The sequence below is a fragment of the Aphidius gifuensis genome, linkage group LG4 (genome assembly GCF_014905175.1).
Source record: "Aphidius gifuensis isolate YNYX2018 linkage group LG4, ASM1490517v1, whole genome shotgun sequence".
In the NCBI taxonomy this organism is placed as follows: Eukaryota; Metazoa; Arthropoda; class Insecta; order Hymenoptera; family Braconidae; genus Aphidius; species Aphidius gifuensis.
The window spans coordinates 20,488,169-20,511,739 of NC_057791.1; the positions used below are offsets into that span (position 1 = coordinate 20,488,169).

General features: G+C 24.1%; 1 protein-coding gene across 1 annotated transcript in view; it reads left to right on the plus strand.

Moving 5' to 3' along the window:
• The window catches only part of LOC122855561 (amphoterin-induced protein 2-like), a 75,059-nt gene that overhangs the window by 44,974 nt on the left and 6,514 nt on the right, over nt 1–23,571 (plus strand). Inside the window, exons 3-5 of the mRNA XM_044157032.1 lie at nt 5,670–5,715; nt 14,584–14,700; nt 22,023–22,087. The gene's annotated coding sequence lies outside the window, so the exon portion shown is untranslated. The remainder of the gene's footprint in view (nt 1–5,669; nt 5,716–14,583; nt 14,701–22,022; nt 22,088–23,571) is intronic.

The following is a 23,571-nucleotide window of genomic DNA, read 5'->3' on the forward strand; positions in this document are numbered from 1 at the left end:
ATATTTCTTTCTTTTTATTAATTTTTATATTTTTTTTATATTCTTTATTATTTTTATGGCCACAACGTTGACTCGACAAAGATAAAAAAAATAAAATAAAAATAAAAAACATGTAATAAAATTTAAAACCACAATTTTCGTTATCGTTTTTATTGAAAATGAACTGTTATTTTATCAAAAAATTATGTCTGCCACAGGTGTACAAAATTAAACCATACATATAGAATTTTATTATTATATTTTATGTTATCATATCAACAACCTTTTTTTATAAAAAAAAATTATTATTTTAAAAACTCATTCTATGAAAATCAATTTATTAAAGCTAATAACTTGAGAGTAGTTAGGACCAATAAAATTGAAATTCAAATATCAATTGATAAAATTCACTAGTTTTATTATTAGACATAGTGGTCAATATATTAGTGAATGAATATATACAATACTAAATATGTGTGTGTGTTGGTAAATTTGAGTGCCTGCTGTTGGTTACTGACTTGCTGTTAATTCTCACTCAAGAGAGAAGTTCCCATTACACCCTGAACGCTATATATTGACGATGCAACACTGTTGTAGTTTGTAGTAGTATAAATAAGTGAACCATCAAGAAACATTCAAGTGTATATCACCAATTATTTGACAGAAATGGTTTGGCCTGACTCCAGGGATATTTATATGTATATATATTATTAAAATACATCATTTTCTCTAGTTTGTTAATTATGAGTTTGAGCTCACTTTAGCTTATCATCATCATACTTGTATATATAAATTTTTATCGTGTGAAAGTTTAGTTGTACATTATACAGTATAAAACAACATGACTAGACTAACAGTTGCTTAAACTTAAATTTAAAACACGTGATGGAGAAGGGTACGAACATGAAAATACCAACATCTACATCATTCTGAATGAATGAGCTTTTACAAAAGTGACCATAGTAACCTCGTTAACCACATATTTGCATCTATCTGACTGACTATAAAGTATACCAAATATCAATTAGAAAAATACATGATTAATTAGTCGGAAGGTTTTTTTATTTTATTATAATATTATGAAAATTAAAAAAAAAAAATTAATATTGTTTTGGAAATTTTTGTATTGATGTAATATTTATGATTAAAATTATCACTATGTGTGTGACTCATTGCAGATTTTCTCAAGTGGAATATTATCTTGAGGATTGAAAGAATTTATAAAATTCATAAGTACGATAGCGCACGACTAGCTTACTCAGAGTTTTGTCATACATGACTCTTTTTGTCTGGAATTTTCATGTTTTTTTTTTTTTTTTCTTTTCTTCATACTTCAGTTTTTCTCTCGACAGCAAACTCACTTCTCAGCATCTTATGTTTGTTTTTTTATATTTTTTTATTATTCTTGTATTTTTAAATTATTTTTTTTTTTTTTTTCGGAGCTATTGTTATCTAAAAATACTTCAGAGGTGCTTAAATGAGTAAGTAGAATAAAAATAGCTGGCGAAAAAAAAAATAATGAAAAAAAAAAACTGTTCTTGATCAAATAATAAGATATTTTTTAACGTCATAATCATTTAAAAATATAAAATTATAAATTTCAAGTTGAAAATGAAGATGATTTTTATTTTTTTTTTATACATTTTTCTTTTAATTTTAAAAATATTGATTTCTTGTTTATTGTATTTCAGTAGTAATTTGAAATATAAAAATACTACAATAATATAAAATGACATGTTAATACTGAACAGCCAATAAAAAATTGACATTGATAACCAATATAAGCTTCCATTAATGTGGCATTTGTTACAGCGAGACGTGAGTTTTATTCGTTTTGTTGAAATCCCTCAGTTTTCATCGTATATTTATAGTCTTCCCAAAAAGATCAATGACTCTTCCCGCAATACCCATATGGCCATACATATCGTACAATCATATACAAAAAATATTAATAATATAACACTCGTCAATCAATAATTATCTGTCAATTCCGAAAACACAAAAATACAAAAGAAACTACTGATAACTTGCAATTAAAAAAAAAAACACCCTCACATCAATCAAAATTTAATGATGATAATAATAGCAAAAAGCTATTTTCTCTTTAATGAGATTGAAAAATAAAAAATGAAACATTTTTTCAGGTATATTAGTTTTCCATTTTAATTACACCTGTGGTATTTTTATAAAACCGTCGATATTGAAAATCAATCTGGACTCTTGTCCACTATGTTATTCCCCACAAGAACAATAGTTAAATATTTTTTCTCTTTGTTTGTTTGCTTTATCCATCTTTCTCAATCATTCTATTCATAATAACAATGTACCAGCTTTTAAATTATTATTATTATTATGATTTTGTTCTTCATTAAGAATCTCTAATTTACACTCCATAGATATTTAATAAAAATGCAATATGTACTCTTCACGTTTCAATGAAAAATAATTAAAAAAAAAAAAATTTCTACAATAATTAAAAATAAATATTGTGATAAAAAATATTAATTGATATATATATTTTTTTTTCTAAATCAATATTTCGGTTTTGTTTATTTAATATATACGTGAATCAATTTTTTTTTAATTTTTTTATTCATTTGTTTTTATAAATTCATTATTTATAGTTGAATGAACAGAACATAAAAAATATTAACAATTTATTGTAAAAATATATATTTTATTTTATTGAATAAAAATATTTTATTAATGTAAAAAAAAGAAATTTTATAAATCTAAAAGTTAAAATTGAATAAACACTTATTAGTTATTGTTAATTTGAAAAATAGAAATATGAAGGAGATAAAAAAAAATGGTTTTATATAAAACGTTTTACGTTTATGAAAATTTGTAAAGAGTGCACTTTTGATTTGAGCTTTTACATGCACTAGTATTGATTCTCATGAGTAGATATTCCAGTTCATGCCCAAATCCTGGGATCAATTGGTAACGATCAATTGAGCACATGATTTTCAAGCTCTTTGAAGAGTTCGTTTTGAACTCTTAAACAACATTCAAACAATCTATTTACTTTATTGTTTAATTTCATTAGATATATACAAGTCCATTTCAAATTTTTTACTTTAAATATTACTTTTTTTCCTTTTTAAATTGTTTATTTAACAAGAAAAAAAAATGTTAATTATAAACGACAAATGATTTTTAACCTAAATTCAGTTGGAATTAAAATACAAAATTTATAATTTTTTTTATCAAAAGACGAATAAATCATGCTCGTCTTTCTTTCTAATTTTTTTTTCATAATTAAATGCCAAAATTGTTTCTTAATTTTTTTAAATTTAATACATGACCTAATTCTACAATTTTGTATTAATAATTTTATTTGTTTTTTTTTTTACCTATTTTACAATTTTTAAAATATCACGTAAACGAATTGTCATGATTGATCGGAGATGTGATTTTTTCCAGATGATTTCATCGACAATATAATAGAAGTCATATTGTAAAATTATTACTGCTTGATTTCATCGGTAAATTTGATTATTTTTTTTTTATATTAAAAAATAAAACATCATTTAAAATCAACAGTAGCGCAACAACGAGAAAGTAGAAGATATAATTGATCAGTGATGCGCAGTAAATGAAACTCGAGTATTTCATCGAGAATTTCAAATAACTATGGTTGACTGTGATCATTGCGGTCACATTTAGATGTTCAATATAACCATGCTGAAATATAATATCACTGTGTCAATATTGAAATATACCAACCGCAATTACATGATGCACATTATAATTTTATATTTAATTATTTAAATAAACAATATAATCATCAAGCATATTTTCATGTATTAATATATATAATTCTATTTTTTATTTTACATTTTTTTTTTATCAAACAGATATTCTTTATTTGACTGAGAATTATTTTTTTCCCATGATAGAGTCTTGTAGTTTAAAAAATAGATAAAAATATATTTTTTGAAAAATAAATTATTTCAAGCTCATCAATAATTCTCTATCTGCTACAAGTAGTATATGCTAGTCTCAACTTAGACTTATAAAGCATATATATAACATCATAAATAGTATGTGGTTGAGCTTAACTACTAAATTAAATATGACGAGTATCCACTTTCTACCCTGGAGAAGGATCTCTTCTTTCTCTCCTACTAGACATATATTTTATACATTTTACCGTCTTAACTATGGCAGTACTCGACGCTTTGCACATAGGTATATTTATATGTATATATAGAATAAAAGCAAGTCAACGAATAGCTACTACTACAACTACTTGCTTCTATTCCGGAAATTCAAGAGTTGCATGAAATTTTCAACAAAGCCTCGAGACCCCAACATCCAACCTCCGTAAAGTCAAATTCTTAACGTTACACTTGCACCATTAATGTCTATGTTATATGTTGAATATTTTTTTTCCAACAAAACTCTCAAGATTCTTGTATATTTATTTTTATCAAAATATTGTATATTGTTAACAATGCAACTGTATATATATATTTTTTAATTCAAGTGCTTCTTTTTTTACAATTTACTTGTGTATTATACTATTCATGAAAATTATATGAAAAATAAAATATCAATATTTCAAAGTGAAATTGTATTTTAAAAATTAATTGTTTATCAAATAAACAATATGATTGATTTATTTTTTTTTATTTTTCTTCAAGCAATCTTGTAGGTTCTTGAAGTTTAATCATTTCTATAGTCTCATTGGGATTTCATTTCGTAGCGAAAAATAAAAAAAATATGCTAGCCACTTATTATAGATTGCTCTTATAAAAGTTCAAATCTATATTGCCTTTGCTGACCTTCTATATGCTTACAGTAATTTTATTATGACTTGAACAATACTCATCTTTCGTCCAACTAATATATAAATTTATTATCTGGCAAAATTGTTTCTTATATTTTATTTTTTGTAAAATTAAAAATAGTATTCTATATTAATTTAATTCAATTTTTATAAATAAATTTTATATAGATAATTTTTAATGGAGTTTCGAAAGAATTTTTTTCTTTTTCAATTGATAAAGCTTTTTTTATTTTATTTATTTATTTTTTCATTAACTTTATGCAATGGCATGCCAAAATCGGATGTGGTGTGACGGGCTCTCAGCTGCCGACCGTGTTTAACGATAATACTCAGCTCCAAAAGCTTTTTTTCAATAGAAAGATTGTGCTTCATTCATTTCTCGCGATAACCGACTTTGAATTCTCCTAAAAGAAGAGAGAATGAAGAGATGGTTTTGGTTAGGGGTTGAAAAACTAAAAAAAAAAAATTGTTTTTTAATCCAAAAAAACAAAAAAAATATAAAAATAACGAATGAGTGAGCAGGAGTACATGGGTGTGGCAAAAAGGAACTGAGATAGACAAACGGATGGTGAAAGAAAAAAAAAAAAAAAAAACCTGCTCGCTTTACGTTGAATATGCCCAAATCTACTGCATCCTAAATGCAAAATTCTGGCATTTATTATTATTATCATTTTTTTTTACGTCCATCCGTCGCTGTGAGATTATTTACAAACCCTGTCCACCTAAATAAGTCATTTTGAATTTTTTACTTGCGCTATCTGTTGCGGAATTGATCATATCTGTATAGATTATTTTTTTCTAAAAAACAACTCAAATAATTTTTTTTTATTTTACATTATACTAATAAAAAATTTATCCAACCAATTCTCATATATACATTTTTTTTTTGTTGCAGGCATTCAATCGTAGTAATTTGCAAAAAATCACGAGTGACAATCTAGGTAAGTCCTATCAATTTTATCGATAAATATTATCGAATTAAATTTTATTTACTGAATATTTTGCATTTTTTTTTATTTTTTATTTTCATCGAATTTATAAAAAAAAAATTATTTCAATTCTTTTGTTATTTTTTTCATTTGAAAAATAGTAATTTAGATTAATTGGTGTTTCTATGTCAATATGGGTTTGTAGATTAAATAAAACACAAGTTTGTTTACATCAAATATTTTCCTTCAACCTCACAATTTATAACCCTTATATATTTTTTATATAAATAATACACATGTTTATGATCCACCGTATAAAGTGATTGATTTTCAATAGCTCAAATGTGGTAAACAACAATACACAAATATTTTTTTTATATAAATAATAACGATAACATTTTTTGACATCAACAAAGACTAAAAAAAATTTATTCTTGAAATTATAATAATACATAATTAACCAGTAATGTTGGCACACATTGAAATTTATTTTATTTATTTTTTTATTTTAAATTTGTTTTTATATTTTCAACGGGTGTTATATTACTATAAAGTATATATTTTATAACTCTAATAAATCAAAGTTTTAAATACTTTGTTAATCTAGTTTTTATTAACTTTGATAAATATATTTTATTATTTTTATTCCTGAATTTTTATCATTATCGTAGATGTTCATGACATCTAATGAGAACGATTCAACAGCCGACGACTAGATTTATTGCTTCAATTTAACTCGCGAATCATCTGATGCATACTCACATAGAAAGTGCACAGTCTGCTGGATTTTAGATAAATTGCTTTGAGCTTATAGTTTGATAAAAAAAAAAAAAACATTGGCATCAAAGAATATTTGTCATTTTGAGTATTTATAACTATCGAATCGATACTCATTTAAAATGATATACATATTATTCATTTTACTTAATGGAAATAAAGCTTACAATGAGCTTTTTCTACTTAATTAGTCAGACAAATTTAATTTTAAATACCTCTTATATTTTTGAGCTTTTTTTTTTTTGTTTTATTTTTGAAACTATGTCAACATTAGTAGCGAAAATTTTCATATATTCATTAAATAAAATATCAGTTTAAAAATATGTATAAAGATGCTTTTCTTCTCATCAAAAATAAAAGCTATTTGATTCAGGTTAAAATATAAATCCGAGCTTATAATAAGATATGTAAAATATTAGACAATAATTTATTAATTACTTTTCATCAGGTCAAATTCATTTTCAATACTTGATAGCTTTTTTTAAAATTCTTATTAAAGTTGTAAAAATAATTCTTTTACTTTATTTATGAAGTTGAAAAAAATGTTTATTTTTATTATTCAATAAATTAGTTTGAGTATATTTATGACGATAAATATATATATTGAAAAGATGTTTTATGGATTGATGAAAATTGAACAACGTTTGTGAGCCATTGCCTCTGGCTTTCAAACTGTTTTAAGATGTTCGGCAACAGAATATACATCGTTGCACTTTAATCTACATCATATGGCTATTTTATAGTTGTAAAATCCTCCGGCCATTCAATGCTTCTTTAGTTTAAACTTACTTGTACCAGGTTTAGCCATCACCTGTAGACTAAACTTGAGACTTTTCTACATAGTACTTTTTTTTATTTTTTTAATTTTTACCATGTTAGCTTGCATTTTTTTAATTAATCAAAAATAAAAATGATGATGCCTTTGTCTTGAAACACTTGTTGCTAAATTTTTTTATGTAAGTAAATCATTAATAAACTTTTCTTTAAAACTTTTTTAAAAAATTTAAATCAACATATGTTTTTCTCTTAAAGAGATATGATCTAACAAAGAAACCAGTAAAATTTTACAACTAGAACACTCATTGGCTTTAAAATCAATTGGTAAATTTGTCATTCAAGAATTAATTCAATGAATTTGATTTAAACGTGACCACTTGATTAAAGTGAATTTCAGTAATTGCATTTGATTTCGTAAACCTTTATGTACTTTACTATACGTGTCTGTAATGAAAATTATTTGATTGATAATTTATATATTTAAATCTAATTGACAATATAATAATCAAAATAAATTTATAAATATTAATAAATGATATTTACAAAAACAAGTATTTTAAATTTTACAATTAATGAATATAAATTACTCATTATATAATGAAATAAATAAAATTATTTAAATAATTAAAGTTTATTTAAAAACTAATTGCTTGAATAAAAATAAATGAGATATTCTTAGCTATAAACGTAATTGTTTGATAACTTTTGTAAAATAGTTAAACTTATATTAATGCAACTCCAAACCATTCAAGTTTTCAATTTGCATTTGAGTTTTGATTGTCTTCATATACATTCATCTACCAAACTTCAATTTATAATTTTGATTTTGCATTATATATTTTGTCGTTGTCAAACATAAATGCAAATATGAAAAATTTAAATTTATTACACAAAATAATAATAAAGAAAAAAACAATAGCAAATTTTAATTTATATAAAAACTTGAATATTATTTTTGATATTATTAAAAAGTTTTATATATAAACATCAATATATCTCGATATTTACTTGAAAATTAAATTCAAAAAGTTTATATTATAATTATATAATACACTTGGTGTAAGCAATATCTTGAGTATGAAATTCTTGTGAGTTTATGTTTGAAATAGAGTTTTGTTTGTGTTAGTTTTGGTTATAGTAAAGATAGTAAAGGATATGCATTTCCGTGTCATTGTGTTTATGTATATATTACATAACACAAGTATCAAGTTGATTATATATACAGTAGACTAATGATTTTGGACTTGATTGCGGAAATGTTGAATTCCACGTATATATGACCTTCTCTTTGACAACATTATATTACTTTGGTTATTGAGATTCTGTCAATATTGTCACACTTTCAAGGCACAATAAACATTTATATTGACGTCGAAAAAATTTCTATTATCTATATAATATTTATAATTAATAATCCATTTTAATTCCAACTTTATTCCTTGATAAATAATAAATTTACGTATTCAAAAAAAAAGTATCGTAAAATTTTACATGTCAATAAAATATGTGAATAAAAAATTCAAGTGGATAGTCTGCTCATGGCAGATAAAAGAGAAAAAAAGAAAAAAAAAATTGATTAAACTCTTCTCCGAATAATAATGCTTTTATAAAAATATTTTTATACCACCGCATGTTCATCATTTTAATTTAGTAATTTTTTTTTTAATAATAATAATATTATTGTATTAAATTTTTTATTTTTCTATCAACGAAATTTTCTTTAAAATATCCATCATATTTTCATTTTTTTTTTTTTTTTTTTATCATACAATGAGGGATAATTTGTACTTGAACCGTTTGATGAATACATTTATTTTTTTGAATAAAAAATTCAAGTATTAAAGAAATGTACAATATCCGGTTAATCCTAATTTTTAGAATTTTTTTTTTTGTGTTTTTTACTTTAATTTTTTCCCTCACTCATTTGCTTCTTCATTTTCGTACCTTTTGAAAAACTTTGATATTCAAAGTAGCATTTTTCAGCCCGGGAATTATTCATATCACGTGTTGTTCATATTTAATGCAACATCGCTGTCAATCTCTCATATTTTGACCTCATTTTTCTCTTTTTTTTTTTCTATTAACTTTGTAAATTATAATTTTAAAAATATTTTTATTATTAAAGACATTTGAAGCTTCATTCATCGTGTGAATCAATGAATGAAATTTTATGAAAAAATATTATTTTAATTCAAGTGCTTAATTTATTTTTGCTGGATTTACAATTCTTGAGCAAATCACTAAAAAAGAAAGTAAAAAGAAATTAAAAACTCACAGAGATAACTGATATTATTATTATTATTTTTTTTTTGTCTTGCTATTTCTTATTACGCTTCACCGGGAGTTTAAAACCTGAATAGAGAGTTTTTTAGTTTCTTGGATTTATATATAGATATATACGTATACATATGTAAATTCGTTTACTTCAATTTTACTTGCCGTTTCAGCCCAGGGCACTTTTCAACGAGAGAGTTTAAAACCCGTTTTCAGCAGGCCACTTTAGTTTTACTTCTAGAACCTTATTTCCGGCAAGATATCTTCAGCGAAATCCTTACCTATGCCTCGGAGATATTTTTTCATTTGTTTTATTTTTTTTTTTCCTCTTATTTTTCATTTTCTATTGTTTTTTATTTTTCCTTTTGTTTTAAATATGTATGATTTTTTTTTTTCTTTTGTTATTATAAATTTTTCTTTGTACTTCATTGAATAAAATTGGTACACATGAAATTGTGTTTTTTTTTTGTGTCTTTGACAACTTGATTGTTGTTTCTATGAAAATTTAAATATTTTTTTTTTTTATAATACTCTTGTATTTATTTAAAAAATAACAAAACTTAAACTAATGAATTTTTTTTACAACAACTATATATTGTTATTTTCCAAATCAAATCGTACTTTTTGTGAATTTTTTTTTCCATTTTTAATAAAAAAAAACGTACTTACTGTAAATAGTGAATAAAAAAAAAAAAAAAAAAATATTCATGTCATTTTTTATACAACAACAAATATATATATTTGCACACACAAAACAGTGCAATTTTCTTGTGTCAGCAAATTCGCATGCAATCCCAGTTTTTTTGAATTTTTTTTTATTATTTTTTTATTTTACTTTATCAACAAGGTCTTGCAAGTAAATCTATCGATATTTATTTATTTTATTTTTTTTGTTATGTACTTTTTACCAATGTCTGATGATGCACTTTTCACACGCTTCATTTCATTTGATTTTCTCGTTACATTATTTATTTTACTGTTAAATAAATATTATTTATTTTTTCAAACAATAGCATTAGCATATAATTTATTATTATTTTGTTATAGAGGTTAGCTCAAGAGTGACAGTATATTCTGTATACATTGAGTATATATCGGAAACAAGTATATGATTTTTTATCATATATATTATTTGATAGCTTTACTCACACGCTACATACAATTTTTATTATTTTTTTTTTCTTTTTAACGTGAGCTTATAGAATCCATTGTTCATCAATAATTCAATGTAATTGGTTCTACCTGATTGAATGTACAGATTGAGTATATGCCTACACATATTGATCGAATTTTGAATGAAGTATCACAGTAGTTTCATGAATATATTATTATTTTATCCTTTTGTATACATTACAAAGTCATTATTACAGATTTTTCTATTTGATAATATAAATACTAATGTTCCTCCAATAATAAAAAATAATAATAATTATACTCAATCATTTTTATATTCAATCAAGTAAATATTTTTTTCTCTCTGTATAAATTCAATTTAAAAATTAATAAAATAATATCAATTACTTGAAAAAATATTGCGATTCAATATAATTAAATTTTTAATCAATAAATAAATATAAAATTTTTCATGAAATTTATATTTAAAAATGAAATAATTTTTCTATTTTATATTGACAAAGTTATTTATTAATTTTTTCATTTAAAATTTTATGATTTTTTTTTTTATTCAAAAGTTCATTGTTCGACATTGATGAAAAAGTAAATAAAAATGTAATTGAGAAAAGTCAATTTTTTATTTACTCTTTTCAATTTATCTTTTTTTTTTATTTTCCACATTGAGTTTGTAGATGGCATTTGCCATGTGACCTAATAAGAATATATATACCGTCCGAGAGTGACGCGCAGGTAATCGTCGCAACAAAATTAAATCGATCTGTTGATGTTGTATGCATATATCTAAATAGAAAGAGAACAAGACTGATGAGCGTATCAAAGTGAGAAACACTGTAGAAAATTTGAATCTAGTATTTCGTGTCTCTGGCAAATAATACCTGACGTATTCTCTCTTGTGGTTATAATGAACGGGATGGTGCAAATTGCTTCAAATCGCATACTCCTATGACACACATATATATCCAATAGAATATTACAGTTCTTGGTCGCATGATTTTATCCAATTAGTCGTTGTACGATTGAACAAACTGAGTTTAAGTGATTTTATTTTCTCTTTTATTATTTTATTTGTCTAATCAATAATTTCAGTCTGATAGTCTAGTCTGTTTTTTTATTTTTTTTTTAAATTTCATTGATATGCTAAATAAATTTTTTGATCGATTAACCTGCATTGACCCTTTATTAATAAAAAAATTATTTTATTGATAATTCAACATTTACATATCGATATCATATTTAATCATTTCATTTTTTATTACAACAGTATTTTTTTTTTTACAGAAAATACATAGATAAATAAATTATATAGATAAAATTCGATATTTCACAAAACAAATGATTCCCAATAACCGCAATATAGTGTAATAATCAGTCATAATTTTGTTTCTCATATCGAAATTCAATACAAATGTTGGTATGAGTATTATTGAATGGCCAATATCGAAATGGTTTGTAAATTCAAACATGCATAAATCTGCATTCGAGCGTTTCTGGGTTACTCCAATGTATATACGTGAAATGTATATTCATCTACATGATTGATTCGTCTTTACCGTGATGATTCCTTAAGGGAATTCATGTTGAAACTATATAGTATACAAAATGTGACTCAGCACATGTTACAATATACATAGAATTTTCCGATGCACTATTACAACTAATGGCTTATCATCAATATCTGTCAATTAATAGCTTTACTTAATCATGAAAAATCTGAACATTTTATAGAAAAAAAAATAGAAAAACAAGCTCATTATTAATTTTGCATATTTGTATACAGCTTGAATATAATTAAATTATTATGTTAAATTTCATATATTAATATTAATCAAATTAATATATAGTCTTTGACAAAATTAATTAATTAGTTTTTTATTTTGTTGTACTAATACTTTAGCTTAATGTTCATTAATAATCCAAGGTGTATTGTGTGCGTAAATTAGCTCTATAGTTTAACTATATTTTGATCTTCACAAACAGCTGTACCTTCGTCATACTCAGTGGCGTCTCTTGTATTTATCCAAGGGATTTCTTGTAGAGAATTTTACTAACCAAATTGATAAACCAAGCTAAGCTTCATACCTCAGCTGACTCAAAAACACTTTATTGCCACTACAATAATCACTGGTTTATACATTTACATTTGTTATAATCAGATAATCAAGATGATGGTGTTTGAACAGCCTTAATATTTATTCAAATCGTTTAAAATTATTACGAGCTTGAAGCTTTCGCTATTCTCTATATTAAAAATCAAAATAATAATAATATAGTAATTCTTAATTAACATTATAATAATTTTTTTTGGCGCCAATGATTTTTCGTGGAATAAATAAATTGATGCATATATCTATATATATCAAACCGTCTCGACTTGTTTTCCAGACTCCTCGAATATTCTTCATTCTTTTTTTTTTTTTTCTTTATCGAACGACCTCGTAAATATTTGATCTCTTTCTCTTCGAAAAAAAAAAATTTACAGTTGACTGAACAAAAAAAAGAAGATGAGTTTGCAATTGAGACTTTGGATAAAAAACCACATTTTTTTTTCTTTCTTTCTTGATATTTTAATATTATATTATTTGCCATTGACGATTGGGAAGAAAAAAAAAATATTTTATAATTATTTCACAGCATAGAATATTTTATCATTAAAAAAAGAAAATAGTTTCTCTTTTTTTTGGTCTGACGAAGTAAAATTTTTTGAGGGATGATGGCGCCTAGGGTCCATTATAGTTATACGCTTGAAACTTTACCTCTGAAACTATTATACCACATATGTCTGAGACACAAGTCCAGCCAAGCAAAACCACATTGCGTATGCACACACACATCAACATGTATCAAAGACAAAGGAAAATCCTCCCTTACGTAAACTTTTTTTCGTTTTTATTTTTATTTTTTTGTCACAACACATACACTTGCATTGATTTACGTGAAAAATATATGTATGATGGTTTTTTTTCTATATATGTTTCTCTTTCTCTCAATATTTTACAACATTTATATATGGCTACAGTACCGGAAGTACGAAGGGTCGTATACAATTCACTACGGAAACCGGCTATATACAAGCATACAATCAACCCTCTCAATATTTCTTCTTGAAGAGATGTCTGTGTATATGTGTTCGACTCGAGACGACCAAGAAGAACACATTTTGCATGGACTAGTGAATAAATTATACATGTGGAGGGTTTGACACATAACTTTACTATAGGAAGCCGTTGTATTCAGTGGTGGGGTGGTGGTATATAAATCGTAAAAATGAAAAAAAAAAAATACCCATGACTGGCTTCCTTTTTTTGTTTTATATATTTACAAAAGTTTTAAACATTTGTAGTATTTTTTATTTTTTTCCACAAAAGTTTGTCTGCGATCGAGGGGTTAGACAGTAAATCCCATTTTTTTTTTTCATTCAAAATCACTTGGAGTTATTATAAAATTATTTCACATGGAATTATTAAATTTTTTCATAAACATTTCGATGCTCCTAGTTGCAGCTAATAAACTTTATAATATAATATTTATCAAAAGTTTAAACTTTTGAATGATTAAATTTTTTTACTTTACGTAAACTTAAAATATATTATTTAAATCAATTTATAAATCATTAAAAATTTATTGCTCTTTTTTATTTAAAAAAAAATGAATAATATTATTGGTAAATAAATTGAATGGATTTATTTTATTTAAATGAATTTGTAGTTAATTGGCAGTGTATTTAAACATTTATTTAAATGATGAGTGAGTTATTTAAAAAAAAAAAAGAGATAGGAATTAAAAAAGACAGTGTGATCTCTCATTTGAAATAATTATAAACGTATATTTATCTTTTTTTCTTTTGATGAAGATATCATTTGACACTAGTAGAATTTTATATATAATTAAAACTAAATTTACTTCATTTTTTTGTTACAGGGTAATTTGTAATTTCCTGAAGCTTGATGTTAAAGAGATGCTTTGATGTACTCGTGCAACGAGATATTTACATTAAACTATCCATCAAACGAGGCTATACTGGATTTGTTACTCACTGTAAGTGAATTGAATTTACTAAAATAAATTATTATATATACTTATAATTTTTTTTACATAAAATAATATGATTATTAATAGACTAAATCTCTATTCACTAAGTTAAATTTTAATTCTTTTCAACACATTTGTTTAGGTCTTAAATATTATGAATAATTTTTTTTTTTCTTAACAAAGAAGTTTTTATATCATATGAAATTAATTATAATTTTTAATTATCAAGTATACTCTGTGCTAATTTTTTTTTAAATTATATTTTTTAATGACATTACTATTTGCAAAACTGATGTCTATATGACATAATTAAAATTTTTTCTTTTTCTTTTTAAATAATTAATTTTTTTTTTATTCTTGTATGTTACTAACAGATACATATATCAGTTTTTCAGTAATATGATATTGAAGCTACCTTTGTTAAAATAAAAAAAAAATATATAATAATGTTGAAAACAAAAAATAATTATATAGAAAATTTGTATTTAAAAAAATTAAAAATGTATATTTTAATTTTTTATTTTAAATTAATTATATAATCTATTATTTTGATATTTCTATTCAAAGTATTCAAGTTAATTGTTATTGTATATATATGAAATTCAGTTGAATTTTGTGGGTGACAATTGACAAGTTGTATACACGAATTTTAGACAAGCAGTCACCATACTTGGCTCTTTCATGACACTAATTTATTCTTGTCACATCGACCTGCGTCCAGTAACGATGTGTCGTGACAACGTTTGTTACCCTCTTTGTTTCATCATTATCATTATATTACACTTGATAATGAGATTGTTGAAACACATTGCGGTGACTTAATTTTAATAAATATACAGTCTGCTGCTGTGTATATATACTATGTATATCTTGAACATATTACTTTGAAGTTTCACAAGTCATATAAAGCATAAATAATTTACTATCAACTCATTATTTATTAATTCAATTATGTTAAAAAGAAAAAATTAAAATTAAATCAACGATCTTAATTAAATGAAGCAATTAATTTACATAATTTTTTTTCATAAAAATATATGAATATATTTTTTTAATAATTCGAAATTTTATTTTATATTTTTATTTTTTTTTTACAATAATAGACGTTGTTGAATTATAAAATTGAATTTATGAATATTCATCTTTGATATTTAAAAATATAAAAAAACTTCAAAGTTTCTTTTTCAAACAATAATTTTTACTTTTATATGTTCTATGTGCGCACGTGCCATACTTTGTATAATATATATATTTCCTTTTTATTCTGTCGTCATAGGCCGCCGGGTACTAACTGCACCGGAAATTAGGCACTATCCTCTGTCTTTTAATTTTTATATTTTCATTTTTTTTTTTCTTTTGTACTTTGACAGAACAGACAGACGACTTTAACGGACGTTTTGCTATTGTGTGAAAAACGACACTAATACCCATTGAAAATAAAAAAACAAAAAACATTTATAAATTAATATGAAAAAATTTCAAAAAAAAATATAATTTAGTAATGACATTATAAATTCAATTAAACCGAGTGTCTATGCTGTTAATTTTCTAGTACAGTGTCAATTAATTATGAAAATTGTGGCATAATGTTATAAATCATCTTGAAAATGAAAAAAAAAACAAAATAAAATTGTTTTTTAAAACACACAACAACACAGAGTTTAAAAAAAAATAATAATACTAAAAAATGAATGTGTACTTGAGTATGTATATTTTTGTTGATAATTTAAACACTCTGGATAAAATTAATATTTGTCAGAGAATCTCATACTGACATCCAATGAGAATAGAGCCCTCTCTGGACTCGTGGGATATTGTAGGAAAATTACGACACTGCGTCAATTAATCACGCCAAGCCCATGCTATCTAGCTATTGCACATGCAACATTCAACAACACTGTACACATTTTGACTCTCTCAAAACCTGCCATGATATTCTCATGTTTTATTTTTAAATATATATATAACCATATACATCATTTATATTATTATTTCATACTTGATCTACGCGCATCATTATTCTTTTTTTACAACCTTATTTTTTTTTTTAATTTTTCTATTTATTTATTCATTTTCTTTTTTTTTTTCATTACATTAATCAAATAAACTAGATTATTAAATTCAAATTGTCATCAACACCTGCATTAAAATACAAATTAAAATTAAAATTATGAATTTTAATATTTTAAACATGATCATAAATTACATAATTTTTTTCGTTTCTTTTTTATTTTATTTTACTTGTACCGGATGTTAAAGATAAATAAAATAAACACAGTCAAAGGGGTTCAAGTTTATTATTTTATATTATATCTAAAAATAGTAATACATTTTATCGCAATAGTTAATTATTATTATTTTTTCATTATTTTTTTTTTTCAAGTAAAATAATCAATTTAAAAATATATACAGCTAATTATTTATATATTAAATCCAAAAAATATCTCACGATTCTTTGTTTAACTGTACATGACCACGTATTTTTCATAGTTTACACAGCTGGTTCAATGTTTCAAGATAAATAAAAAAAAGCTAATATATATATAGATAAAATATATCAATATTAAAAATAATTTAAAAACTCTGCAATTTAACTTTAATTTTATTATAAAATCACTGTCAATTAGTTGCTAAATACAGTGCTTCAATTGATTTAAAAAAAAGAATTAAATAAAATGATTTTATTTATTTAATCGTATATTTTTAACAAATACGATAAAATAAAAAAAAAGCTTTTTTTTTATTCCTGACAGCTTATCTGGCTTAACTTGGACGCGCAAATACGACGCCAATCTCACGAGGCACCTCTTGAGAGAGTCCACTCAACCTTTCTCGCGAGCAGCCCTTGTACATCCACATATATATACAAAAGACTTTACATGTATATTTTTTTTTTTTTTCTTTCATTCAGTGTATATATATATAATCCAACAAAATGACGACAACAATGAAAATGAATAGTAGTGGCTGAGTGTACTCTTATGTGCGCACAGCCATTCTGTACCTCTCGTCTTCTTCCTCACTCGCCCTGAATACAACCTATAATCAAACTGGCTTTTCTCGTATACGAGTGGTATATCCTGGACTGGTTGCTGCTAGCTCCTAGTTGCTACTACTGCCTCATATATATATATAGATATAAAGAGAGATATAGAAATATACGAAAACGGACTGAGGGAATTATCCAGGCCCGTAAGTTCTCACTGAATGGCTCGTTAAGCTTTTGAAATCGAGCACGGGAATCTACGTTTTCCAACAAACTATTCTATCCAGCTCTTACCCTCTCACTTCCTACTTGTTTTTACTTTTTTTATTTTTATTTTGTCAAGCAGACAGCAGCGTGAACCCAACGGCTTTTTTTCGTATATCTCTTTCTCGACAAGTACTTTTTTTTTTTTTAATCAGTTTATTTATTTGTTTGTTTGTTGATTTTTTTTTTTTTTTAACCTTTTTGTCTTTGAGCAATCTTTTGCTTGTTGAGATAAATTGCAGCTCATCTGGGATGATGAAAAGTTACAGTGATATAATTTCTAGTAGATTTAAAAAGATATTAAATGGAAAAAAAAAAAATATTGTGAAATTGAATTGAAAAAAAGATAATTCATTTACAGTAGTTTTTTATTTATGAATATAAAATTTTTTTATGAAATGAATACTGATTGAATGGCATTTAATGGGGTTGAAAATACGTGTTATTTATTAAATTAAAATAATGACTTGGGTCGTAAAGTTTATACCAAGTAGTATAACACAATATTGTCTCAGACGTAAAATACCCCATGGCAATTTATAACGCATATTAAACATGCATGATGATATTCGTGATAGACAGATGACAGACGTCGACATTGTTGCCAAGTGAAGGAAAATTGTATTCTCTATTTTGACATGCTGTAAATATAATTTACAAGCATTAAATAATTGAATGATAATTTAATATTTTAATTCAAACAAAAAAAATACATTAAATTTTTTTAAAATGTGTTTAAATTTATTTTTTTCGTTTGTAAAATTTTATATTGTCTCTTGAATTATATTACTCAATGTACGAAATTCAAAAAAAAACAATCAATATTACGTGTGCACACGCGAGTTGTGTGGTACAGCTCGTGACATATTTTTAACATTTGTATTGGTCATAAATTTCAACTGCAGTTGTCTCATTCATTGCACAATATACTATTTTTATTTTTATTCGTTATTTTTTTTTTTTTCCAACAAGTGTTTCCAATATACGTCCAAAATAATAATAAAAAAAAACAAAGCATATTCATGAGAATTTGGAAGGGAATTTTTTATTTTAACACAAGCGTATCTATTTTTCAGGAACAAAAAAAAAAAAAAACACGTGACAATTTTTTTTATTTTTGCTTAATTTTATTACTTTTTGCCAGCTAAACACGCACATTATATACACATGATTGTATATACAACTCATGAATCTTACTGTCAATTTATGTAACACGCGATTATGTCAAAATATTCGAAGTCTTTTTTTTCTTTTTTGATAGAACAACACAGTGTAATTTGTAAATTTAAATACCCCATTATTCATTTATTTAATAGTGTTTTTTTAAAATTTACAATCAACGTAATATTGTGTTTAGTATATTATCTAAAAAAAAGACTGTATTTTTTTTCAAATTGATGGTAAATATTCGTGGTATTTGTAAAATAAATATTTACATCCATCTTCTGTAGTTGACTTGGTGTAGAAAAAAACTAGCTTGTAATGTTTTTGAATCGTGATTGATGTGACGAAAAAAAAAATATAAAATAGATCGATATAAAAGAGAAAATAGAAAAAAAATTTCACAAAATTGTGAAAAGAATGACCTCAGTATTGTATTTTACATTTATTTTATAATGCAAAATAATTTTGTAATGCATGCATGTTAATGTAAAACACGTGAGTCACGCAATATACCCTCAAACATGCCAGATATAAAACAGTTACGATCTTTTAAATCTCTGAATTACATATTTGCATTGTTAAAATATTTATAAATATTTGTACTGAATATTTAATATTTCATTAAAATTATTAACAATTCAAAGTATTTTTATATTCAAGTATTAATTATTACGTTTTGTTTTTTTTTATTCAAATTTTTTTAAATACATATTAGTTGAATTGACCCCCCTGAAAAAATTATAAATTAACAACTGCTTCCTACATTTACAAATAAACATTTTCGCGTGATTTTTTTTGCATTAAATTTGTCAAAATCTAGACTTATTTGTGTGATAAATTTTAAAAATTAGTTTCTCATAAAAACATGGAAAAAAAATTTACGAAATCATCTATAAAAATTTAGAAATTAACCACATAATATTATGTAAAAAAAAAAAGCTCAAAGAACAATAGCATTAAAGTAAAGCTTTGACAATATATTAGATTATTTTTTGTGCAGATAAAAGATAACAAAATTAATTCAAATGAAATTGTCCAGTCGAATAACAGTCACAAGCATTGTAGATTGAATAATAACATAGACGATCAGTTAAATGGTAGTGTAGTTGAGGTTCTCGTATGCAAACAGCTGATCTCGATATGATTAATGACAGTAATGACAATTCCAAATGTTGGATAACTAGCTGAGAATGATGACTATATGAGTATATGTGCGTGTGTGTTGAATATATCGTAAAATCTATGTGTAATATATGTATTATTGTTACAATTTAAAATCAATATATCTAACATCTTCAATAATATTATAAATAATTATTGCCTGGTAGATGGATTAAGCACACTGATGTATTTCTCGATAAGTGTGTTCTCATGTTTGACACAGCATTAATTTCACATGCATATGACTGAATCAATTATTACCACCACTACATTTTGACTATGCTTCATACAATTAGTTCAGTCATTTATATTTTATGCAATTATGCACACACATGTATATTTTCATTCTAATAAAAACAAATTAAAAATTTAAAGGATAATTTATCTGTATAAATATTTGAAAAAAAAAATAGTATTTTATTTTTTTTTTTCTAGATTTAAAAAATGTTTGTTTTAAATCATAATGAAAGGTTCACATTATTATCCTCAGCTTACAAAGAATTTTAAAAAATAATTTAAAAAAAAAAAAATATTATTGTAATCTAGAAAGAAGAAACTTGCAGAATATTTTATTATTTTTTTTTAACTACATAAGCAAAAGCTTGTTCTCTTTGCTTTTCTTTTAATTTTTTTTTTTAGTTTTTGCCTTTTTTTTTTTTTTGAGATAATTAGACGGTACTTATGTTCTTCTCTTCTCACTACTTCTAAAATTTGTGTTACTCGTTATAAATGCTGCTGGTGGTGGTGGTGCTTTCATCAAACTTTTCTTTGAAATATTCTCACACGTATACAACGTCTTCTGTGAATATTCTTTGATACAAATATTCCATGTTATATCGTAATGTCAAACTCAAGTCAAAACAACTTATTTTAATAATAAAAATTATTATTAATGTTTTTTTTTTCTTACCTCAAAGTATTACTATTAAGAAAATTAATTTTAAAAAGAAAAATTAAATTTCCTTAAAATGTCAACTACTTGGAAATGTTTTAAGAAAACTTTTTATAAAGATTTACGGCTGTAATTTATTTTTATTTAAACAAAACATGTTTTGTAAATGTATTTAACAACATGTTGTCCTTATAATTATTCAACTTATTAATAATAACTCTAAAAAGTTTAATTGAAAAATATGAATTTATAATATACATTATTTTTATTTATACAAAAAATTTCAACAAGAAAAATTGATACTTTGTGTTATCTTTTGCAAAATAAAATACAAATATTTTTTGTATATATGAAAAGTAGAAAAAAGAAAAAGGTTAATGTATTTTCCATTGTATAGAGGATGCTTCTTATCGTCCGGAAAATTTAGTAATAAATCTTGTAGCAAAACGACATTTCGGATTTACACCAAAATGACAATACAGATATTTCGATACATATAGAGATGTATTTGGAGAATTTGTGGGCACCTTTCAGTGGAAGAGATATCCCTGAATTTCTCAAAACAAATTTAAAGCCGTAAGATATTTCCCTCTCTCAGTTTAAACTTGTCTATTGAGACAAAACTATATACACAATTGTATACTTACCTCGAAAGTTTTGTTTGTAAATTAAATGATATACTGTTTAATTACAAACAACAACTCTATATCTATAAAATTTTATTTACAAATAATAATTAACAAAAGTGTTAATAATACTGCAAAACAATTTAAATAATTTTAAACAACAATAATTAAATTTAATTTTCAGCAGAATAATAATAGCACCATTATCATTTTTTTTTCTGTTTTTTTGTTTCAGTTACTATCCGGTGATTAACACTCAACAAGAATTGACTATTATTAGACTTCAAGTCCAACAAAAATGTAAGTTTTAAAATATCAAAATGCCATTTTCAATAAGTACTCATTTTATTTTTAAACAACAAATTATGTTTATTATTTTAAATTTAACTTTAACAATAACGACTTTTATTTTATATAAAACCACTGTTATCAATCCATTATCTCTCTCTTGCACTTATTTTTATTATAAGCAAAAAAAAAAAAATACGAAAAAACTTTTTCAAATGAAAATTGGTTCAACTGGATTTATAAAAAGATTTTCAAAGTTATTAGAAAAGTTTATACAATTTTATTGGTTGTGACAAGACGCTCTTCTAAATATTTTATTTGAAAAAAAATTCAATAAACTTTATATAAACACAATTTACATTTTTTATAACTCAGAAATGTATTTATTCTTCTTCTTCTTGCACTATTGCCAAGTTTGAGTGCACCACGTGTGACCATCAAGTATTTTTTCAATAATAATTTCTGATATATAATTTCAAGTGTATGTATAATAAATCATCAAGTACCAATATTACGATTTAAATATAAAATTTTATAAATAAATTATAATAATATTATGAATAGTTTTATAAAATTTACGATTGATAGTAATGTTGTATTTAACATGAAGTTGAAGTATGTGTGAAGCATGCACGTGTGTTTTTGACACTTAGAAAATAGGTTGATATAAAGGGGCTATGTGTTTGTGAATTGGGGGCGTAACTTTTGCCAATATTAAGCTACAATTTCTGGTCAATATATATTGTCCTGAGGGAAGTTAAGATATATATGTTTAGAGAGTATTAGATGACGATGCATGACAATTAATCCAAGTGTCATGTTCATACATTGACACACTTGAATTGTCATAATCTATCCTCATCAACAAACATATTATCGCAATTAAATTCTACTAATAACTATCATCATCGAAATTGATTCTATTGTTAAATTAAAAATTTCAAAGTAGAAAAATGTATTTGATTATTTAGTTTTTTCTTTTTGTAGTTGTATTTTTTTTTTTAGATTAATTTTGATTGAATTATTATAAGTTTAGATTAACTTAAAATTAATGCAAAATTTTGTCGATAAGTAATAGACGTTTGACAGATGATTAATGATGATGGTTAGGGGGTGTTCAACAAGAGGATGTTCATCAACAAAGCCAGTGCAAACTGATGGGTAAAGAGATGCTTGATCAAGCAAGTGAACAGAGTCAACCATCTCACAAACTCTCTTTTTAAAAAACTTTATTTACTATCAATGAACGATTTACACTTTTTTTTTTATATTTTACTTTGATTGTTGTAATCAACCTTTGATTTTTGATCAAACTTTTTTAGCTACGAATTTTATCATGTTAGTATTGATTTTACGAGTGAAAATAAGGTTATAATAATAGATTTAAAAATTATATTTAGATTATATATTGGTGTATTATTTTTTTCATCAAGATTTAAGATTTTTTTTTTTATTGATTTTGTTCCTGATAATATAAGTAAATGCATGTGTCAAAG